This window comes from Pleurodeles waltl, chromosome 6, assembly GCF_031143425.1.
Source record: "Pleurodeles waltl isolate 20211129_DDA chromosome 6, aPleWal1.hap1.20221129, whole genome shotgun sequence".
NCBI lineage: Eukaryota > Metazoa > Chordata > Amphibia > Caudata > Salamandridae > Pleurodeles > Pleurodeles waltl.
Window position 1 is genome coordinate 209327149 of NC_090445.1, and position 23707 is coordinate 209350855.

The following is a 23707-nucleotide window of genomic DNA, read 5'->3' on the forward strand; positions in this document are numbered from 1 at the left end:
TATTTGAGCAAAGTTGCGAATTTAGGAAGTTTTGACCCTGAACTGGATACCGTGATAACTACTGATGCCAGCAATAAGCGATTAGGTGCAGTTTTATCACAGAAAGATATAGATGGAAGGGAGAGGATAATATTGTTTGCTTCAAGATCATTATCGCCTTCTGAGGAGAAGTACTCTGTAATTGAAAAGGAGGCTTTAGCATGTGCTTGGGCTTTGGAACACTTTTGTACATTTATTTGGGGTAAGAACATCACTATTCAATGTGATCACAAGCCTTTGATTAAGCTACTTACATCGGAAGGTAGCATTTTTGCTTCTGCGAGAATTTTGAGATTGTCCATGCGTATGAAAGATTTCATAAACCGCATTGTGTACGTCCCTGGGAGAAACAATTTGATGGCAGATTGTTTATCAAGGTTGCCAGGCCCGTTGGAAAGTTGTGTGAATGATCTTTGGGAGGATTATAGCATTGCTCTTATACATGATACTGGTAGTTCTTCTCTTGATAAGGAATCTTGGGGTAATGAGATGGATAAGGATCCTGACTTGAAATTGGTATGGAAGTTCATTTTGTAAGGTTGGCCTAGGAAGGACCAACTTACTGAGCAGAATAAGCACTTTTGGGAGGTTAGACATGAACTATCCATAGAAAGAAGTGTCATCATGAGGGGGAGTAAAATTATTCCACCGTGTGGTATGAGGGATGTTGTTTTGAATTTGTGCCATGAAGGTCATTTTGGCATTGTTCGTACCAAATCAGTTGTTAAGGATTTATTTTGGTGGCCGGGAATAGACAAAGCAGTGGAAAGGTTTGTAAGATCCTGTAAAGTGTGTTCATCAGCGGACAAAAGTTTGTGTACCTTGAGACCACCCATGGAACAAGTTCTCTTGCCTAAACAACCTTGGGATTGTGTTGCTGTAGATTTGTTTGGTCCTGTAGCGGATGAACAAGAATATGTAATTGTTCTTATCGATCTATTTTCTAAATGGCCCGAAATCGGTATAATAGAAAGAGCGGACACTTCAAATGTGCTGGAGTTTATGGATAAGGTATTTTTATCTGAAGGTATTCCAGCGATGTTGTTAAGTGATAACGGTGTGCAATTTGTTTCAGATGCTGCTAGAATGTATTTTGAAAGAGTGGGAATTAAACACAAAACTACGTCTTTGTACAATCCCAGTGGCAATGGTACTGTGGAGAGATTTAATAGGGTCATCAAAAATGTCATTCAAAGCTCTATGAGTAAATGCGATTGGCACACGGCTGTATTCAAAGCGTTGTGGGCATACAGAATTACTGAAAATCTAACTACTGGATTGAGTCCTTTTGTCATTATGAGAAGTAGGAAACCCAGGGGTAAGCATAATCCTGCGTGGTTGTGTGATGTGGGTGCTGAGCATTGGTCTGTGGAATCGGTGAGGGATAATTTGGACAAATCAATAAAAAAAAACAAGTCGTACTATGACCAATCTCATCATGTGAAACCGGTAAAGATTGCTGTGGGTGATTGGGTACGGGTTAAGAAACCTTATAGAGTTAAGAAGAATGAAAGTCAATATTTTGAACCAGAACAAGTAATGGAAGTGTTGCATAATGCTGTTAGATTGAGTGATGGAAAGGTTTGGAATCTAAAACGCATTGCCTTGATTAACAATAAGGAGCATATTGTGCGGGAGGCTGTTGGTCGTAAGATTGAGAAAGGAAGATCTGATTGGTTAGAAGATGAGTTACAAGATGTTAGGATTTCCGGTGAGGGTGATTGCCTTTTGCCTGCGTCCCAACAGGGTTCCGTCTGTGATGAAGGGGGAAGTTGTGTAACGTGTGAAGGTAGCGATGCTATGTGTGTGGAGAAGAGGAAGGTGACACGTCCGGGTTGGCTGAAGGATTATGTGTTAGGACATATACTGGAAGGGTAAATCTTATTTCTATGTTTCAGGGAACTTCTTCATCCTTATACTTTAGCTTTGAATTGTTTTGTTCTTGTTTTTTTATTTTTTTATTATTAGTTATTTATTTTAAAATAAAGAAGGAAGATGTGTTGTGTGTGTAAGCACATTCCTTGATGGAATGTATGGCTGGTGACGCAAGAGAGTTCCAATGTCCACGACGTTGGAATGCTCTTGGAGTCAGTTGAGCCAGGACGCACTGCTGTATAGACCTGTTCCCTTTTTACTGTACTGGCGTTCTTAATAAAGGAGGAATAGCACTTACTTCAACTCTTTGGCTCTGTATCTCATTCAAGGATTTCACCACTACAAGCGATCTGCCTGTGACAGTATCCACAGTGTATCACCCACACTACAGTCATTCAAAAGCACCCGCAAGGAAATTGGCACACAGCACTAGGAAGGCTGCTGTGGCCCGTATTTGAGGCACCAAGTGATTTGTGCACGGCGGTCAGGACTAAAGTGGGGAGAAAATATAAGCCGCCCTGCCACACCTTCATTGCAAGACTCCATTTCTGCACCTATATATCCAGCGCGGGTGAGAACACTGCCTGTTGCGCACCGCTCGGGTCACTCGAAGAAGTGTTGCGGCCTGAGTGAGAAACGTCTCGCCGTGTGAACTTGCTGCCACCTGGCCCCATGGTGAAAAGTACACCCTTGGCCCGATGCCGCACAAGAGGCAGTTCAAGCCGACATCTCCTGCTCCGAGTGGCCCGTTGTCCTGAGAAGGTTGCCTACATCAAATGAGTGGCTGCTGCACATACCTGTACCGTGCCAGGGGCCCATAAGTGATTACAAACAAGGGTGTCCCTGACTAGTGATACAGGGGGAAAGTACAAGTTGCACCGGCATTGCTGCCACCCCTGTGCCTGCATCTCCAACTCTGCGTGGCCTGAGTCTTCAGGAAAGACTGTCACGACCTCATGCAACAACACCACCTAGCGGTGATCATTAAACTGCACCTGGCGTTGGAAGCAACTTGGCGTGCAAAACATCCCCAGCTGGCCTAATAATAAGGAAAAGACATTGATCGTCGAAGGGCCAGTGCTGTCTCGTGACTGCGCTCACAAGAGGAAAAGCCATGACAAGTGCAGAGAGTGCTGTGCACTTTCTGGTAAATGTCTGCTGCCACTGCTGGGTGGGATGGTGAAGAGATGTGGGTCAAGTGCTGGGGGCGCTGCACCCTGTACACAGCCCCATAACAACTGAGAGAGCAGGCCGCCCAGTAACAGACGTCAACCGGCCAGAAAGTTTGCAGTAACATAGAGAAAGACGTGCTGCTGGGCGCCTCATATGCCAAGCACAGCCACAGCTCACAGGTGAGGAGAACACTACCCTCAGCGCTGGGAAGACTGCCTTGGGCCTCAGTGGCAAGCATCAGGAGGAAAAATAAGCTTACAGTGCCCTGCAACCTCATAAACTCACCAGATGCAAAGCGTGGTGTAAACAACTCCCCGTCTCCCATGCTGCAGCAGAGACCATCGGAGGAAGAGCCTGCGAGGCAGAACACAGCACAGTAAGTGCTACATGCCCCCTAGTGGCAATAGCCCACCACAGCATGAGAAAACCCATGTTGCCTCTTGTGGCAATTGTGCCATGTCTTCAGTGCCCTGTGCCTCAGTATGAGAGAGGAGACATATGGGCAGTGTCAAGAGTGCAACACTAGTCCTGAACTATACACTGCAAGGCATGAGGTGAACCCAGCGCAGCAACTGCTGTGCATGCCTCCTAGTTGAAGGCTGCTGCCTCCAGGAGAAACAAACTTACTTTTCATTGAAGGAGAAAGCAGAGACTGGCCACAAGAGTGATATACTCCCCTGGTGGGTGCTTGCTGTTGGCGCAAGGAGGGGAGATACTGGAAATCCCCACAAAGAGCCCCAAGAAGCCCAAAGCTTCCCCAGTCAAGAAAGCTGCCAAGACAGGCAAGGTGGCAAAATTGAAATCTCCGGCTAAGGTAGTGAAACCGAAGGCAGCTAAACCCAAAGCAGCAAAGCCTAAACACACAGCGCCCAAGAAGAAGAAAGGGAATACAGCAGCACAGCCCCACAGCATCAGCAAGTACTGCAGCCACTGCAATCAAGCACAAAGTACCGCTCACCCCCTGGTGATGAACAGCCATCACTGTAGAAATAAGAACGGGCATTCAGGGCGCCAGCAGAGGGCACGCCCTAGCAAAATAAAGACACAGTGCAGCAACTCAGAATCTAACAGTAAGGGCAGGAGCCCTGGAAACAGAGAACCCTCCAAGAGTGTGAAGTAATGCTGCAGGAAAGAGGCCGTGTCAGCTGGCACCCCGAGTACCAAATGGCTGCCGTTGGCCTGTCAATGACGGTGTCACATGGAGTGACCAAGCCTGCACTAACCAAGGCTAGACTAGACGCTGTGACAGTGCAGCCTCGAGGTGCAAGCACCACACTCTAGAGTAAAGGTTGAAGAGAGCTGGTCCAGCGAGCGGAGCACAAAGAAGATCCCTAAGGAAGGGACAGGACCTGCAAGAGGTCCATTCGGGGGGGGAAACAGTTAAGTCCTACTGACAGGAAAAGACCTGCGAGAGGTCCATGAGGAGAAACAGTCAAGTCCTACTGACAGCGCAGGACCTGAGGAAGGTTCATGACAAGAAAGAGCCAAGTCCTACCAACAGCACAGGACCTGATAGAGGTCCACGAGGAGAAAGAGTCAAGTCCTATTGAAAGGACTGGGCCTGTGAGAGGCCATGCTGGAAGAAGGTACACAGTCCTAGGAATGGGACGCGACAATGGAGAGGTCCATGTGGAGTCGGCATGTGACACACAAGGAGACACCTGGTCAGAAGAGAAAAGAGTGTGGCAAGACCCCACATCTCAAAAGAGAAGTGGAAAGGAGAAGGATGTGGCACCACGCCATGTCATGAAGAAGAAAAGAGGAGAGAAAGGTGTGTGACAGACGTGTCACACAGAGGATTCCGACTACCACAGGTGCGTAGGATGAGTGAAGAAATGTTAGGACCAAGGACTCGTACCACCACCTAAGAGTGCATCTATCAACACAAGACAGCCACTGGGGTTCAGCAGCATCACCGGAGACAGCCCAGTGGGAGTACCGAATGTAAGCCACCTGCGTGCATGAACTGCATGCCTGCCCCTTGCTTCACAGTGCGACCATCCAGCACCTGTCACCGGCTGCTTGGGACAAATGGCATCCCTGCTAGTGCTGCACATGCCAAAGAAGAAGAAGAAGAAGCACACGTGGCTACAAAGACAGTGAAGTCATCCTCACTCTGAGCAAGACATAACCAATTGTAGCACTAGTTGTCAAATGGTAAGGATGTCATCATTACCACATACATCACCAGAATCACCTAATGAGCATCTCACCACCAGAGTGGAGCCTTATGCCTGTGTAACATTAACACCAGGAGACCGACGAGGCATTCTGGTGTTGTCGGAGGCCAATCACCCAGAGACCATCTGTTACGCTCTACGTGCCCCTGAGTCCTGCTGGTAAGAGCACAACTGACCATGAATCACCTACCCTTGTGGTTGCATGAGCAAGTTGGCCGTGGCCCTGTTGGCTGTTCCTCGGTGACCTTTTGCACGGCCTACAAGAAGGCCCTGCACAGCTGACGTGATCCAGTGGCAAACCACTGAAAAGGGCCTCAAGGAAATCCCTGCGTCATGAAATCCTGGCACGAGAGATGAGTCTGAGGCTGCTCACCATCAGGTACCACGAGGCACCAAGGCCTCAGAGGAAGACATCCAAACTTTGCACTGTCGACCCAGTCTTTGCGGTTTGCCGTCGACAGAGCCAGGGCACTTCCAAAGAAACCTCTGCAGCAGACTCTACTCCGGATGCACCCCTGTTTGAATTGTTGACACCAATTCCAACGCCTTGAGAGCAGACAGGACTGACCAACTTGTACATGTGTGAACAGTGACCTATCTAACATGCTGTCGAAGGATCCGGACTCCATCCACACTGTGTTTGTGCCCAGAGGTATTTAATTAAATTACAGATGCATACAGTGATTACCGGGTGCTCCCTGATTCACCTGTCCAGTGATCCTGTATGTCCTGCAGAATGCCTGATGTGACAGAGAGACTCAGTGGTGATTTATTGTGTTGTTTATTTCTTTTCCACAGGTTCGACCTCCCTCTTTTAAAAAACATTTTTTAAATAAAGTTTGGGGTGGGGTGTAGTGTGCTGCTGGACACATTCTAGTGTTTCTACCAGCGCCTCTGTGAGGGATGGCTTCCACATTCACCCCACACCCATCCATCTCAGGTCAGGTAAGCCTGCCAGTGAAAGGAGCCAGGAGCACATGTCCTTAGGCTGATAATCAGTACCTTCACTATGTGTCAGTGTGCCTTATTTATGTAGCATGTGGGCTCAGGGCCCACAACACCACAGTGATGAGGATTCCACTTCATTATCGCTCACCAACGTTTCAACTTATTTTTTCTGTGGCCATTCTTTGTGGCAGCTCTGGACCCCCACTTTCATCTTGTCAAACTCTTTTGCTGGTTTCTGCGCAACTTGGAATCGCAGTTCACAAGGCTCGAGGTATTGCAGCTTTGTATGCTCTGCCGCTGGTATTTCGAGGAGTGGGACATTTTTGGAAATTCAAGCATTTGTTGCACCACTCAAGATTTCTCTCATGCCTCTCATGCACAAGCCGCTGCACTTCCCTGCCTATGTCACTGCTTCCTTCTGGCTGGTTGGTTCTATCTCCGGCTCGTCTGCCATGAACATTCAGTGTTTGATGTCACACGCATGCGTGTTGTCCCACCATCACGTCATGCATGGGGGCCATTTTGAATCCGATTTATGCTTTATGCTGATTCAGACGTACTCACTGACGACTTTCTCCTGCAGACTCCATCAAGATTTCTCGAAGACATATAGTTGTGTCTTCCATAGAACAAGGACGCACACAAGGTAGGTAGGTTTTCTTCTTTATTTGGCAAAAGTCAGTGCATAGCGTGTCCCCCAGCGACTGGCCGATAGCTAGAACGGCTCCAACTGCTGTCAAACGCCACTGGGCACACGCACCACACATTCCCTTCGGAGTCTCGTGCCGCAGCTGACTTCGTCGCTTCACGAGACTCCACACAGGATATAACACATCTTCCCCCTTAACAAGAACACAAAAACCCCCAAAACAATACCAAATTAATTGAACACATAACCTTCCAGATATTTGGATTTCCCCACCACTCGTTTCGACTTCTGACCATTTCCCTGCGTACCCTCTTCAGCACCCCCTTCATCACTCATAACGATCTCTGCACCCACACCTCCACACGCACCAGACGTAAAGACTTTCCAATCACATAAGCGATCCATACCCAAACCATCCATTTCCACAAACCCTCCACTAGCGACACCACCCCAGCAATCACATCCTCCTTACCACTACTACAAGCATTCTCTTTCACATTTACTTTGACTACTTTCCTTTTGCTCCACCACTTCCTCCCTTCAACCATAACAGAGTGTTTGGAAACTCGGACCACCTTGGTTGCCAGAAAATACTTGCTACCTTTTACCCTGTGAGGTCTTCTTATCCTCACCCAATCACCTATTGCAAAATCAACCTCTTTCACCTTTTTTTGTTCATCATATCTGGACCTAGCCTTTTCCTGTGAAGCTTGCACCTTATCTCTAACAGTTTGAATGCTGGGCCTGTTGCTGTCTGGCTTTGATTTGTCAATCACCCTTTTCAGGGACAGCTCAATGTACGAGTGTCTACCCCTCAACAAAGCAAAAGGAGTAACCCCCGTCGTGGAGTGCGGGGTGTTCAAATAACACCATGGGCCAGATGTAGCAAACGTTTGCGAGTCGCAAACGGGCCGATTCGCTATTTGCGACAGTGCAAAATCGGAAATGGGATGCAAAAAGCCCATTTCCGACTCGCAAAAAGCGATGGGACCCGTTTGCGAGTCGCATCCGTTGTGACCCCATTTTGCGACCCGCAAATACCAAGTCGCAATTTGCGAGTCGCAAACCTTATGCAATTGCAACTCGCAAATTGCGACTAGTCGCAAAAAGCCCAGTTTGCATGTCCCATTTACCACTAACTCAGAGCAGGTGGTAACCATTACCAAAGTGTAAAAGGAGACCCAGAAGGCATCTGGGTTACTCAAGATGGCGGAGATATACCTGATAGCAGTGAGGAGGAGAGTCCACGCAGCCCAGCAGAGGAGGAGGAGGGGCCACAGACAGGAGAAGATATATAGAACAAGGCAGACTCTTTTTCAGCAAACTGAAGAGGAGATCTATGACAAATACCGCCTTAGCAGCGCAGCCATACTAGAATTAATCAATTTAATCAAACCACAGCTAGAACACCAGACTCTGCGTGGCTGCGCCATCCCTACGCATGTGCAAGTGCTATGCACACTGCACCTCTTGGCCTCAGGGAGCTATCAGGGGGTCATTGCTGTGGCAGGTGGGGTATCCCAAAGTGCAGTGTCAAGGTTCCACAGGGCCTTCCTAGATGCCTTAGTCACGCACATGTCTCACTTCATATACTTACCAAGGAATGAGGCAGAAATGAACAGCACCAAGCTAGACTTTTACCGCATTGCCCACTTTCCCCATGTCATAGGGTGTGTAGATGGGACACACATTCAAATATGCCCCCCTGCAAATCTGGAACACATTTTCCGCAACAGAAAGTGTACCCACTCACTCAATATACAGGTTGTTTGTGACGCCCATTATGTCATCACCGACATTGTAGCTAAGTTTCCAGGCAGTACCCATGACTCATACATTTTTAGGCATAGTGGGATACATCAACGCCTGGAACGTGGGGAATTCGGAGATGGTTACCTCCTAGGTAGAGCCACAGACACTTGCAGACATACACACAGGTCACTGTGCACGACAATCTAGACTTCCTAACTGTGTACTTTTGTGCCCAACAGGTGACAGTGCATATGCTCTCAGGCCTTGGATCATGACTCCGTTTTTAACACCCAGCAATGATTCAGAGAGGCAATACAACAGTGCACATAAGAGGACCAGGAACCTGATAGAGCGCACCTTCGGACTCCTGAAGGCAAGATTCAGATGCCTCCACCGCAGTGGAGGTACCCTCCAATACACCCCCATTACCGCATTCAAAATTGTGGTCGCATGCGCCATCCTCCACAACATAGCCACCCGACGTGGGCTACCTCTCACCCCTGCAGACCCAGATCCTGATGATGAAGAGCAAGAACAACCACATCGCCATCATGGGGATCGGAGTATAGCTAATCAAGGCAGACTGAGACGGGACCACATTGCAACACAATATTTTGGACGGTACGTGTCAACTCCCACCATACTCACCTATTAACCAAATACTCCATTTGTTAAGTGGAACAAAAATAACTATTTAATCAGTGTATTAAAGAAACTATTTACAAGTATAGATTGTCCATGGGCAGGGAAATGCCAACCAGTCATGTTGCACATTAACGCCATGTGCCACATTTAATGGTCCTGGGTGATCTCTAAGATCTTCTGCCCCTCCTGCCAGCCTGGCTGGTCCCTGCTGCTTCCGTGGTGCTCTGCCTACCACTCCTGAGCACCCTGCTGTCAGTGGCAGAGACAGTGCTCACTGTTGAGCCCTCCTCACTGTCTTGGGGTGTTTCCCCGGTGGCCCTCGACATTTCCCGTGTCTCCATCAGTTCGATAATGTGGGTGAGACGTCCCAGGCCCCTAGCCACATCCCCAGCGAAATGGCCCATCTCCACTTGCAGCCCAACTGTCCTCCTCGACAGGCCTGTGGTATTCATGGCGAGCCTGCCGATGGATGTGGCCATCCTGTCCAGTCTGTGCATAATCTGCCGATCTCTGCGCCGCCCACCCTCTGCCTGGGCCAGTAGTCCTCCCGCCAGTTCCCTCATGGCAAGGGCAAGGTCCCCAGTGTTCCTGCAGATCATGTCCATCCGTGTGTTGAGGTGCTGCATGCTGGCATGGTTGTTTCGCACAAAGCGGTGCAGCACACCACTAATTCTGCCCAAAATTCTATTCTGCAGGCGCTGACCACGCAGCAGATGTGCCTCACTGGTGGTTGGAGGAAGTAGCCCGGATGCAGAAGTGTTTCCAGAGTGTTCTGCTGTGGTTTCTGGAGTGTTCTGCTGCACCTGTAAGCAATTTTCAAGGTAATCGCAATTTGCGACACCTACTCGCTAATTGCGAGTTCGTTTTTTGCACACTCGCAAAAAGCGACCTCGCAATCTGCGGACTCGCACACTGCGTTGCGAGTCCGGGTGCGAGTCGCAATTTCGGAACGTTTTTTTTCCTTGCATTACATCTTGCGACTCGCATTTTGCGACTCGCATCAACTCGCAAAATGCGAGTCGCAATTTTTTATTTTGCTACATCTGGCCCCATATTCTTTCCGCAACAGCTTCCTGAATAGACTCTCCTGCCTTCATTGCCATTTGTACAGTCTCTTTGAACACACGATTAACCCTTTCCACCATTCCATTACGTTGTGGACTGTACAATGCTGTTGTCAGATGTTTCACCCCCATCTCGTCTAAAAACTTCCTCATGAAATGGGAAACAAATTGCACACCATTGTCCATCACCATAAACGCCGGAACACCCTCCAAATGAAAAAGCTTCTTCAAAAAATGTATAACTTCTGTAGTATTGGGTTCTCTCATAAACTTATATGAAACCCATTTGGAATGGTAATCCACGACCACCAAAATGAACCGGTTCCCCTCATTCCTGCCACCTATGGGACCAATTAAATCCACACCAATTTTTTCCCATGGTGACTCCGGAAAATTGACAGGACACAATGGAGTGTTCCGCACACACACAGACTTCCATGACTGCTTACATTTACTACAATTGCCAAACAACCTCCACACAAACGTCCATGCCAGGCCACCAAGAGTGCAAACGAAGTTTCTTCTTAGTACCTGTAACCCGCACATGGCCCTGACCAGTTGGTTTCTCAAAACCAATGGTGGAACCAACTTTGTGCCCCTCATGACTAAATTACCTTCCACACTCAGCTCTTCTTTAACCTTAAAGAAGGGTCTCACCTCTTCCGTTACTTGACCCTCCCTGGGCCGCCCCTTTGTGATGTGCTCCTTTACAATCTTTAACACACAATCCTTCGCCACTTCCTTCTCCCAACTTTCCTTCAAAATCACACCTTCATACATTACCGCCCCATTCACCAAACCAATTACCACCTCATTATCATCCTCACTCCCCTCTGTGACATTACATTCATCGGTAACAGGACACCTCGATAAAAAGTCAGCCCTGCAATTCCGTCCTCCTTGGAAATGTTTCATCATGAAGTTAAAAGTATGCATTTTGGACAACAACCTAACCAATCAAGGACTTGCATTTCCCATCTCCTTCTCGTTCCATAAATGCATCAATGGCTTATGGTCAGTGACCAAAAAAAACTCCCATCCCCACAAATATGTAGCAAAATGATGTACAGCCCACACACAAGCTAGAGCTTCTTTTTCAATAGTACTGTAGTTGTTCTCAGATGGTGTCAGTCCACGTGAAGCAAACACCACAGTGTGCTCGCGACCATCCATAATTTGTGGCAATACTGCACCAATCCCAGTATTACTTGAATCCACCGTCACCACCGACAGCCCTTTTTCATTGAATGGTTGAATCGCAGGTGCCTCCTTCTTTAGAACGATGAAAGCCTTAGTTTGTTCTTCTCCCCATGCATACTTTACATACGCAATCATTTCCTTAAGGGCTCACATTGCAAAGCAAAATTTTGCACAAACCTTGCATAATATTCACACAGACCCCAACAGATCTCAATTGGTCTTTATCCTTGGGTGGTGCACACTTGTCTATAGCTAATAAAAGATCATCTTTAGGTTTGATGCCAAGTTCAGAAATCTTGTGATCCAAATACTCTACTTCATTCAGCATAAATTTGCATTTTTGTTTAGAGACTGTCATCCCTTGAACCTCAAAGATATTAAGAATTTTGTCTAGCTTGACCAAATGAGATTGCACAGAATCTGAACTATTCAAAATATCATCCTGATACATCAAAACTCCCTTCACTTCGCCAAATAGAGGATACATCAGTTTTTGGAAGACGGAAGCTGCCGAAGCCAACCCAAACCTCAGCCTAAGAAACCGAAAAGGCCCAAACGGCGTGTTGAAAGCAGTAAGATCTCTAGATTACTGACTGAGTTCCACCTGATGGTATGCCGCTCTCAGATCAAGAATCGAAAAAATCTTAGCTCCACCCAACTGGGCCAACATGTCCTGTATCTTGGGCAAAGGGAAACAATCAACCTGAATGTTCTTATTCAAAGATCTGAGGTCCACACAAAGACTCAGGTCCCCGGATTTCTTAACGGCAACCACAATGGGCGAAATCCATTAAGAGGACTCTATTGGTTCTATCACTCCGTCCTTGCACAGCTGAGTCAGATGATCTTTAAGTTTCTGCCTAATACATAATGGAACATTGCGAACTTTATGTGTGACTGGAATAGCATTAGGCTTGAGGATGATCTTGTGCTCAAAATATTTTTACCATCCCCAGTTTGTCTGCAAACACAGCACTATTCAACACTTCCTCCAGTGTGCCATCAATCCCTTCCACACTGCCCACTAAAGAGATTGGATGAGCAGTTCCAGGTTTGAGGATCATCCCAAACTTACCCTGGTCCTTCCATCCTAGAATGTTATACCATCGTTTAGCAACATATACCTTGGTATGAATGAACCTGTCCTTGTACTGCAATCGTTCCATAAAATAGCCACCTAATTCAGTCTCTTGCCCCCCAAAAGCTATGGTATGAATATTGGGCACATGCAATGTTACCCCTATCAAACAACTTGTCTGAAATTATGGTGATAGGTGACCCAGAATCAACTGTGACTTTCACATCATTGGTACCCATAGTTACCACACAAACCGGTTCCCCAACTTTACCACCCTCTTCCATATCAGTGTCAAGCATGTTTATCGAGAGATTCATCCTTTCACTTCGTTCATCCTCCCGCATTCCTACTTTCCCATCTTGCTGAGAGAGGTCGTCAATCAACATTACCCTAGAAGAATTCCTGCACACACGTGCGAAATGCCCAACCTTTTTGCATTTCAAGCAAGATTTACCTATAGTGGGGCAGCAAGAAACATTCGCCAAATGATTTTTAGACCCACATCTAAAACAGACTCCACTATTCACTTCCTTCTTCCCTTCTCCCTTGCATGACAAAGTAGACTTCATCTTGCAGGCAACCGCATTGACACTCAGACCTGAAAACTTATTTTTGGTTAACACTTTTGAGGCCATCTGTGATCTTTCAATTCCTCTTGCAATCTCAAGCGTTTCCGATAAAGTCGGGTTCCTACTGCACAAAAGCCTTTCCTGAACCTTAGGATTAGAAACAATTCACCACTAGTTGATCCCTCAGATACTGTTCAATGGGTCCAAAAAATTCACAGGAGGATGCTAATATTCTCAACTCAGCAATAAAGTCATCAATAGTCTTGTGCTCAAACTACCTACATGTGAAAAACTTAAGCCTCTCGACTATTGTGCTGGGCTCCTTTTCAAAATGCTTCTCTAATCTCCTAATAGACTCAGTGTACTCGTCTACATCTCCATCAAAAGATGAGCGCACCTCGGATAAATGATCAAATATCCTTTACCTTCTCTACCCAAACAATTATATAACAAAGCTTTCTTCCTAGCTACCAAGAATTCTTCCCCATCAATAGCAATCAAGTAACTTTTGAACGATCTGAACCATTGACTCCATCTGACCCTTGGCAGCCCTGGCTCGTCTAAAAACACAGAGGGTAAATTGGCCATGTGTAAATTTTCCATTCGCACACAGAACTTTAAATGTTCAAACCTTGCCTCCCTCTAATCGCGCCCACAAAACCGGTGACTTAGACGACCTCTAAAATGCTACACAATATGACATAACACACTAGGCACATATAGAGAAATAGAGTACAACAGAGGTGTCCGTGTCACCGTTGCTATTGTTCAACACGCATTCGACATCCCAGTTTCCTGTACTGTCTCATAAAGATCCTGAGCCTCAACCGCAGTTGTAAATTCCAATGTACACAGTTATGTGACTTCTAACCCAGCACCAAAGATGCCAGCTGAGGATGTGTGAGAAGCAGTGAAACTTCCTCTTCCAGGCCCCCACACCGTCTCCAGCAAAATGCTCCTGTATTAACAGTACCTTGGAGAGCTCCAATAAAGCTGCAGGCAGGGAGCACCTTTGCACAAGGAATACTCCTCATGAAGTACCACGCAGGCAAAACGCAGCTTACATCAAGAATCTGTCCCAATAAAGGAAGGAACAGCTTTAAATCCTGGAGCTTGCCCCTTTAAGGCTCCAGCAATGAGGCTCCAGGAATCTGCCCCTTAAATGCTTCAGCAAGGCAGCAGTTTTAAAATCAAGAGCCTGCTCCTTTAAAGCTCCTGCACAGAGGTTTCCAGGAGTCTGCCCTTTCAAAGCTCCAGCAAGGCAGCAGCTTTCAAATCAGGAGCCTGCCCCTTTAAGAAGTTCCAGGAGCCTGCCCCTTTAAGAAGTTCCAGGAGCCTGCCCCTTTAAGAAGTTCCAGGAACCTGCCCCTTTAAGAAGTGCCATGAGCCTGCCCCTTTAAGGCTCCAGCAAGGCAGCACCACAAAGCCAGGAGCCTGCCCCTTTAAGGCTCCAGAAATGAATCTCTGCACTCCTCCGACTCCGCCCACCGGCTCTGCAGAGAGAAATAAATTGGAGAGGGGCCACTGAGACGACACGCTGACAGCGTGAGTCCTCTTTCCGCTCGTTGCCAAATTGTGTTGAGTCTTCCAAAGAACAAGGACGCACACAAGGCAGGTAAGTTTTCTTTTGTATTTGGCAAAAGTACAAGTCAGCATGTAGCGTGTCCCCCAGCGACCGGTGTTCTATCTTTAGCCGCTCCCCGTCCGAATCGGGTCGGCTCTCTTATGTGCGCATGCGCAGAACTGTGCGCATGCGCACCGGCGATTTGGTCAATTTCGCCGTCTTAAACTACTCCCCTCAACGGGCACTTCGGAAGCGCATGCGCGCTTTGAATTTTTTAGCGCGGATGACGCGCATGCGCGTTTTTCATTTTAACGGTCGCATCCCCAGGGGCACAACGGATTGCGGTCGGAGCAGCAGTACCGCGTTACAGACTCGTCGGAGCGGCGCTACCCCTTCTTTAAGGTCAGTACTCGTGCCGATTATATATTATATATATATAATCTCGGCTTTCCTCTTTCACTAACTTTCTTTTGTGTCACTGCCCTTCTAGTTACCTGTTCCCGAGCTGCGTCACGGCACCTCATTGGGCCGTTAGAAGCAGCTCGGGACGCCGCACGCATTTCAAACGTGGGCAACTGGTAAATCTGCAAACATAAAGGGGATTGAAAACCTGCATTGACTTTAACCAAAGGAGTCACTTGAAGTTTTTTAATAGCAAAGATATTTTCTTTCGGAGAGATACTGTAATGGTGTTCCAAGGTGAGCTGTGGAGTGTGTGGTTTTATTAGACTGTTATAAATAATGTTAGTATTAGGTATAAACTATATATTAATCAAATCTGTATTTGAAAAACACTTTTTTTTAAATTTAACTGGAATGTATTTGCACATTTTGTAGCAGCCTATATTATGATGTAATTGTATTTATATAACGTTTACTACCCCCGACGAGGCATCAGTTGCATGTTTAAAACAAGGACTTACACATTTACAGTTCTTTCAGGGACATCCTACCTCATAGTACTAACAGGCATTGGCAAAGCCAATAGGTCTTGTCTACGCAAGAGTTATTGGCTTTGCCAATGTGTTTTGACCAGAGTGGCTGCTGTTTAGCATGGCTATAAGTTAGTGGCATAGTGGCGTGAAGTTCATTTAGAGTACAGTGCAGTGGGGTACTGTGCAGTTGTGTAGAGTGCAGTGGCATGGGACAAAGTAGAGTGGATTAGAGTGGCATACAATAGAGTGGCAGAGTGTAGTAGTGTAGAGTGGTGCAGTGGCATAGAGTGCAGAGTAGACTTGTTTGGCAGAGAGTGCAGTGACGTAGTGTTGAGTGGTGCAGAGTTGATTATAGTGCTGTACAGTGCAGTTGCGTAGAGTGGATTGATGTAGAGTGGCATAGAGTGCAGTAGCGTAGAATGCAGTAGTACAGAGTAAATTTCTGTACAGTGGCGGAGAGTGCAGTGTTGTAGAGTAGAAGGTAGTGGTGTACAGTGTAGTTTAGAGTGCAGTGGCATGTGGTAGAGTAGCATAGAGTGGCATACAATAGTGGCAGAGAGTGCACTAATGCAGAGTGGTGCAGTGTCATAGAGTGCAGAGTAGACTCGTTGCAGAGTGCAGTGGCGTAGAGTGGTGCAGTGCAGAGTATAGTGCCTAGAGTGCAGTGGCATAGGGTGCAGTGATGCAGTGTAGTGGCATAGAGTGCAGTAGTAAAGAATAGTGTGGTGTAGACCTCTGACCTGCTTTAGGTCTAGAGCTCGCCCCCCACGTCCGCAGCACCACCCTGCTGTCTCGTGCCCCTGACCCCCGTCCACGCTGCTGCTAGCGTGTTCGAGGCCCTCCTCCACCCGCAGGCATCCTCCTGCGCCTCATCCCTAGTGTCTAGTGGGCTCTGTTTAAGCTTCACTTGACCCGTGTGCCGCTTTTCGCCGTCCTGTAAGTGTTTTTTCCTTTTGTTTCAGCGCCTTGCCTCCTTGAGCTTCTGCCCCCGATGTGCCCCTTCTGATTGCTGTACCCTGATTGTAATTTGTGCCAGAATTGTATTTTGTGACTGTTTGATCTTTTCCTTACTGTTTGTGCCTTGCTTTTTTCCCTGTTTTTTTCACCCCTTGGGCGCTCCCCCTTGCCGATCTACCCTTGCCGCTGCCTCCCTGCGGCCCCGCCCCCATTCGTCGCTCCCTCCCGCCTCCCAGCTGCTCCTCCCTCCCCCCTCCCTTCTTAATGGCTGGGGCTGCGCGTCGCGAGTGAGCGACCTCTGACCTGCTTTAGGTCTAGAGCTCGCCCCCCACGTCCGCAGCACCACCCTACTGTCTTGTGCCCCTGACCCCCGCCCACGCTGCTGCTAGTGTGTTCGAGGCCCTCCTCCACCCGCAGGCATCCTCCTGCGTCTCATCCCTGGTGTCTAGTGGGCTCTGTTTAAGCTTCACTTGACCCGTGTGCCGCTTTTTGCCGTCCTGTAAGTATTTTTTTCCTTTTTCAGCGCCTTGCCTCCTTGCGCTTCTGCCCCCGTTGTGCCCCTTCTGATTGCTGTACCCCGATTGTAATTTGTGCCAGAATTGTTTTTTGTGACTGTTTGAACTTTTCCTTACTGTTTGTGCCTTGCTTTTTTCCTTGGTTTTTTCGCCCCTTGGGCGCTCCCCCTTGCCGATCTACCCTTGCCGCTGCCTCCCTGCGGCCCCGCCCCCATTCGCCGCTCCCTCCCGCCTCCCAGCTGCTCCTCCCTCCCCCCTCCCTTCTTAATGGCTGGCGCTGCGCGTCGCGAGTGAGCGACCTCTGACCTGCTTTAGGTCTAGAGCTCGCCCCCCACGTCCGCAGCACCACCCTACTGTCTCGTGCCCCTGACCCCCGCCCACGCTGCTGCTAGTGTGTTCGAGGCCCTCCTCCACCCGCAGGCATCCTCCTGCGTCTCATCCCTGGTGTCTAGTGGGCTCTGTTTAAGCTTCACTTGACCCGTGTGCCGCTTTTCGCCGTCCTGTAAGTATTTTTTTCCTTTTTCAGCGCCTTGCCTCCTTGCGCTTCTGCCCCCGTTGTGCCCCTTCTGATTGCTGTACCCCGATTGTAATTTGTGCCAGAATTGTATTTTGTGACTGTTTTTGAACTTATCCTTACTGTTTGTGCCTTGCTTTTTCCCCTGGTTTTTTCGCCCCTTGGGCGCTCCTCCGTGCCGATCTACCCTTGCCGCTGCCTCCCTGCAGCCCGCCCCCATTCGCCATTTCCTCCTGCCCCCAGCTGCTCCTCCCTCACTCCCCCCTCCCTTCTTAATGGCTGGCGCTGCGCGTCCGCGCCTGGATTGCGCCCAGTGCCCCCCCCCCCCCCCTGGTCCTCACGCCCCCGCATCCCCAGCCTTTGCTACTCGGCCAGCGAACTCCTCGCCCTCAACCCTGGCCCATCCACAGCCTGCTTCCAGGCCACCCCGAAGCACACCAAAGGACCCTTCTCCTGCCGCACCTGCAAGTTCACCTGCAACAGAACAACGAAGCCTACAACAACCAACACCAACCACCTGAACTGCATCCTCCTCAACACATGCTCCGCACGAAAGCACGCCATCCAGCTCTGGGACCTGCTCGACACCACCGCCCCAGACGTAGCCTTCCTAACCGAAACCTGGTGGAACGACTCCTCGGCCCCAGACATCGCCATCGCCATCCCTGACGGTTACAAGAGCACCAGAAGAGACCGCACCAACGGAATCGGTAGAGGGATAGCCATCGCCCACAAATACACCCTCAAGATCTACACCCACACAGAAGACACCCTCAAGACAGCCAAACACCTTCATTTCCAGATCCACACGGACCCCAACACTACCCTCAGAGGAACCTTCATATACCGTCCTCCAGGACCAAGAGCCCCCTTCAGCGACACCATATCCGACCTCGCAAGCACCCACGCCCTCGCCTCAACAGACTACATCCTCCTGTGAGACCTCAATTTCCACCTGGAGAACAACAATTACACCAACACCGCATCTCTGACCACCAACCTCTCCAACCTCGGACTCCGACAACTGGTCAACACACCCACCAACATCGCCGGTCACACCCTTGACCCACTCTTCTCTGCAAGCAACCACATCTCTTTCAGCCACACCTCCGAACTCCACTGGACCGACCACCACTGCGTCCATTTCACCTTCAAGAAAAACACCGAACACCACCGCACCCCACTACCGCCTCACCGCGCTGGGGAAAAGTCACCATAGAAGAACAACTAACCAGCACCCTCGCCAAAAACCCACCACCCGACCCGGACTCCGCCGCCATCAACCTCCAACAATGGATCCTCAACTGCGCCAACATCCTAGCACCACTCAAGAGACCCACCGTCAACCAAGAAAAGAAAAAACCAGCCTGGTTCACAGACGAACTGATCACCTCCAAACGCAACTGCCAGAAACTCAAGAAAAAATGGATCCTCGAGCAAACACCCGACAGCCTTGCAGCCCTCAAGGAAGCCAACCGCAAACACCACCAACTGATCCGACTCGCCAAACGCTCCCACTTCACAGAACGCCTTAACAACAACGCACACGACTGCAAGGAACTTTTCTGCATCGTGAAGGAGCTCTCCAACTCCAACGTCAACGACGTCCCACCATCCCAGAAACTCTGCGACGATAGCTCCACCTTCTTCTAGCAGAAAATCGCAGCCATCCACAACAGCTTCAACACCTCACCTCCCCCTGACCTCCACCCCCAACAACTCCTCCCACGCCGACCGCCTCACCACCTGGACCCATGTAGACGTCGCCAAAACCCTAAAGACCATGAACTCCATCCGCTCAGGATCTCCCTCTGACCCCTGCCACATCACGTCTTCAACAAAGCCGACGTCACCATCGCCCCCCAACTCCGCAAGATCATCAACCTTTCCTTCAACACCGCTACCTCCCCGGACAGCTGGAAGCACGCAGAAATCCAACCCCTCCTCAAGAAACCTAAGGCTGACCTCCAACGATCTCAAAAACTTCCGCCCGATCTCCCTCCTCCCCTTCCCAGCGAAGGTCATCGAGAAGATTGTCAACGCCCAGCTCACCCACTACCTCGAAGACAACTCCATCCTAGACCCCTCCCAATCCGGCTTCAGACGCAACCACAGCACAGAGACTGCACTCCTCGCCGCCACAGATGACATCAGACAACAAATGGACAACGGCGAAACTTCAGCCCTCATCCTCCTAGACCTCTCCGCTGCCTTCGACACGGTATGCCACCGCACCCTACTAAATCACCTCCACGAAGCCGGTATCCAAGACAAAGCCCTCAACTGGATCTCCTCGTTTCTCTCCGGCAGAACACAGAGAGTCCGACTCTCACCCTTCCGCTCCGAAGCCACCAACCTCATCTGCGGCGTCCCCCAGGGCTCCTCGCTAAGCCCAACGCTGTTCAATGTCTACATGGCCCCCCTCGCACAACTGGCCTGTCAGCACAACCTCAGCATCCTCTCCTACGCCGACGACACCTAGCTCGTCCTCTCCCTGACCAAAGATCCTCACATTGCCAAAGCCAACCTCCACGAGGGACTGAAATCCATCGCCGAGTGGATGAGCAACAGCCGCCTGAAACTAAACTCCGACAAGACGGAAGTCCTCATCCTCTGTCGCTCTCCCTCGGCCTGGAACGACTCTTGGTGGCCCACCGCCCTGGGCCCCCCACCCACCCCAGCCAGCCACGCACGAAACCTCGGCTTCACCCTCGACTCCTCTCTCACCATGTCCAAACAGGTCAACGCAGTCTCCTCCTCCTGTTTCAACACCCTCTGCATGCTCCGCAGAATCTTCAAGTGGATTCCAACAGAAACAAGAAAGACGGTGACCCAAGCCCTCGTCAGTAGCAGACTCGACTACGGCAACGCACTCTACACAGGCATCCCAACTAAAGACATCCAATGACTCCAACGCATCCAGAACGCATTCGCCTGCCTGATCCTCGACATACCCCGCCGATGTCACATCTCCCACCACCTGAAGGACCTCCACTGGCTCCCTGTGGACAAGAGTATCACCTTTAAACTCCTCACCCACGCACACTAAGGCACTACACGACACTGGACCCACCTACCTGAACACCAGACTCAACGTCTATGTTCCCTCACGCCAACTCCGCTCTGCCAACCTTGCCCTCGCCATCGTCCCCCGAATCCAGCGCAAAACCTCTGGCGGCAGATCCTTCTCCTACCTCGCCGCCAAGACCTGGAACTCACTCCCGACCTCACTACGCCAGACCCAGGACCTCCTCACCTTCAGGAGACTCCTCAAGACATGGCTCTTCGAACGATAGCAGCTGCCCCCGCGCCTCGAAACCCTAACGGGTACATAGCGCACTTTATAAATCTAATGATTGATTCATTGATTGATAGAGTGCAGTTTTGTAGTGTCAGTGGAGTGGCACAGAGAACAGTGGTGCAGAGTAAAGGGCAGCGGCATACAGTGCAGTTGTTTAGAGTGCACTGGCGTAGAGTACAGTGGCATGGGACAGAGCAGTGTCATAGAATACAGTGGAATAGAGTGTATTGGTGCAGAATGTATTAGTACAGAGTAGAGTGGTGTAGAGTATGGTGGCGACCAGTGCAGTGTTTCTCAAAGATTCCAAAATTAAATGGCCATTTTTCAGAGGATCTATACAATCTTGTATTGTCTGACATCTGCCCCATTACTGTTTCTTTCATGGAAAGAAGAGTGACCTTCATTTGTATTACGGACATTTGAGATAAGTAGGTGAGGTACTGGTTAGTTGAGGTACATCATCATACTTAGTATAACTCACATATAGTATAGCTCCCCTGTTAATATAGTTGATTTACAGTTAGCAGCTGAACTTAATTGTGTATGGGCAGTCAATTTCTTCTTTCAGTTAATTGGTTAGTCCAGTCTACTGGTATTTTGTACGAGCATCTATCCTATCTGCTCAGTTTATATTTTTTTCTGCAGGACATATTGTTACAGTGGTTCAAAAATGAGAATCAAATACAATATCTGTATGTATTTTGCGTTTTGCTTATTGTCAAATGTCCTTCTCTTAAGGTTCACCCCCAAACATTGGCCTTCCTACTCTTTCTCAGACTTTTTCTTGTTGTTGGGCCTCTGAGGACTTTACCATTACTAACCAGTGCTGAAGTGCATGCGCTCTTGCCTTAAAATATGGTGATGTATGCTTAACACAGTTGGCATATTAGATTTACTTATGAGTCCCTAATAAATTGTACTAACCTATGCCCTGGATTTGTAAATTAAAGGCTACTAGTGCGCCCACAGTAATGATTGCGCATCCCAAGTAGTAGGTCAACATAACTTGCTTGTCATTCCAGAGTCTGTGTGTGCAGTTCTAAACTTCCATTTTGATCTGTCAAGTTAAATCTTTCCAGGTTCAAACCTTTATTTTTAAAACATATGTAACCCCTTTAGTGGGCCTGGGACAGATCAAAGGGCAGGGGCAAGTTGGACGTGTATTTTTAATTTTAACCTGTTGTGGTAATTCAAAAACTATTACACTTGTCTTTCACCACTGCAAGGCCTAACTTTCACTTAAGCTAACATCAGGGTTACCTTGAAGCAGCCTGTCTAATTTCGAATTGAAAAAAACAAAATTTGGACTTTGGTGTCTATGGACTCGCAATTCAAAATCACAACTTATGGTCAAGTCTAACATTAATTTGTGTGGCTGAAAATGTCACATTAATAAATTTGCCGTTTTTTTTTCTTAAATATTTACTGCCTACTGGCATGTCTACATGTTTGGGTGGGTGACGCATCATCTCTTGTGCATTCTCTCCAGAAAGGCACACGCCAAGGGAGCTCAGGTGTGACTGGATCATAAATATCCTGATGGCCCACCCTGGGCAGGATGAAATGGTGCAGCTGGCACATCTAAATGGGCTGGCTATTCTTCCCACACATGGATGCATAATCCCCCTTAGCGAGTCTGCAACTAGTCACTGCACTTCCTGTCCTATTTGCACTTTCTTCAAAGGCCTCTTTTTTAAGTCTCCCCCATTTCAGAGGCACCACTGGGCATAATAATTGGACCTTTTATTTCCCTTTCACTTGCTGCTTTTCTGTCCTTTTCTCGTTTTTTCCCTCTTGTGTTTACCCCGCAATGCTGGTGTCCCAGCATCCCCACCCACCCCATGCAAAGCGCTTCTCCCACCTCCTTATCGCTGGACCACTGCCTCCATACCTCTCTTCCTTAATGACGGCCGCCACGCTAGTGCGCCACAGGGAAGCCTGTTTGTGCATGGACGCCACCCAGCACCAGGGACCCTGGTTCTCACCCCTTCTGCTGGTTTAACGCAAGCACTCTACGTGCCCTGAACCCCATAAGATCATCAGCATGCCACCAAGCTGACCACATGTACAAACATGGATCATTTTCTTGCTGCGCCTGCTCCAGCATACTCCCAAGTACCACCTCATGATTCCTCACTGCTTCTTAACACATGCTCCCTCGTCAAGCATGCACTACAAGTCTGAGACCTCGACTCAACAGCTCTGGACGTCACCATCTCGCTATGAGTTGGATCACCCCTGCAGCTACCACGGACATTGCCACGGCCATTACGCACAACTACAAAATCATACACAAGGACAGAGCCAACCTTCCTGGAGGTGTCATTGCCATAATCTACTAAAACAACCTCCGCCTTTCATCATCTAGTCACATTCTGTCAACGCATGAGCATCTACATTTCCACATCCTGACCAACCGAAACACCTTCCTACGTGACACCCTCATCTACAGGCCACCTGCACCTCAACCCCAGTCTTTACAAGACATTGTCAACCTCATTGCCTCTCCAAGCACTCACTTCCTCCTGTTACATCCCACTCTGTGATCTCGATTTACAGCTTGATACCCTCAATGACCCCCAATACATCAAACATCCTGTACGACCCCACAATTCTCGGCGTCAAACAACTAGTCATCGTCCCTACCCACAAACCCCTTCACATCCTCTACGCCATTCTCTCAGCAGGGGACAACCTCACCTTCATCCACACCTCCAAACACTGTTGGCTTGACCAAGTGCATCTACTT

General features: G+C 48.8%; 1 long non-coding RNA gene across 1 annotated transcript in view; it reads left to right on the forward strand.

The window, feature by feature from the left end:
• Window positions 1-15059: 15059 nt before the first annotated feature.
• The window catches only part of LOC138301906 (uncharacterized), a 58200-nt gene continuing 49552 nt past the window's right edge, over window positions 15060-23707 (forward strand). The window contains exon 1 of the long non-coding RNA XR_011205152.1: window positions 15060-15138. This is a non-coding gene — a long non-coding RNA (uncharacterized lncRNA). The remainder of the gene's footprint in view (window positions 15139-23707) is intronic.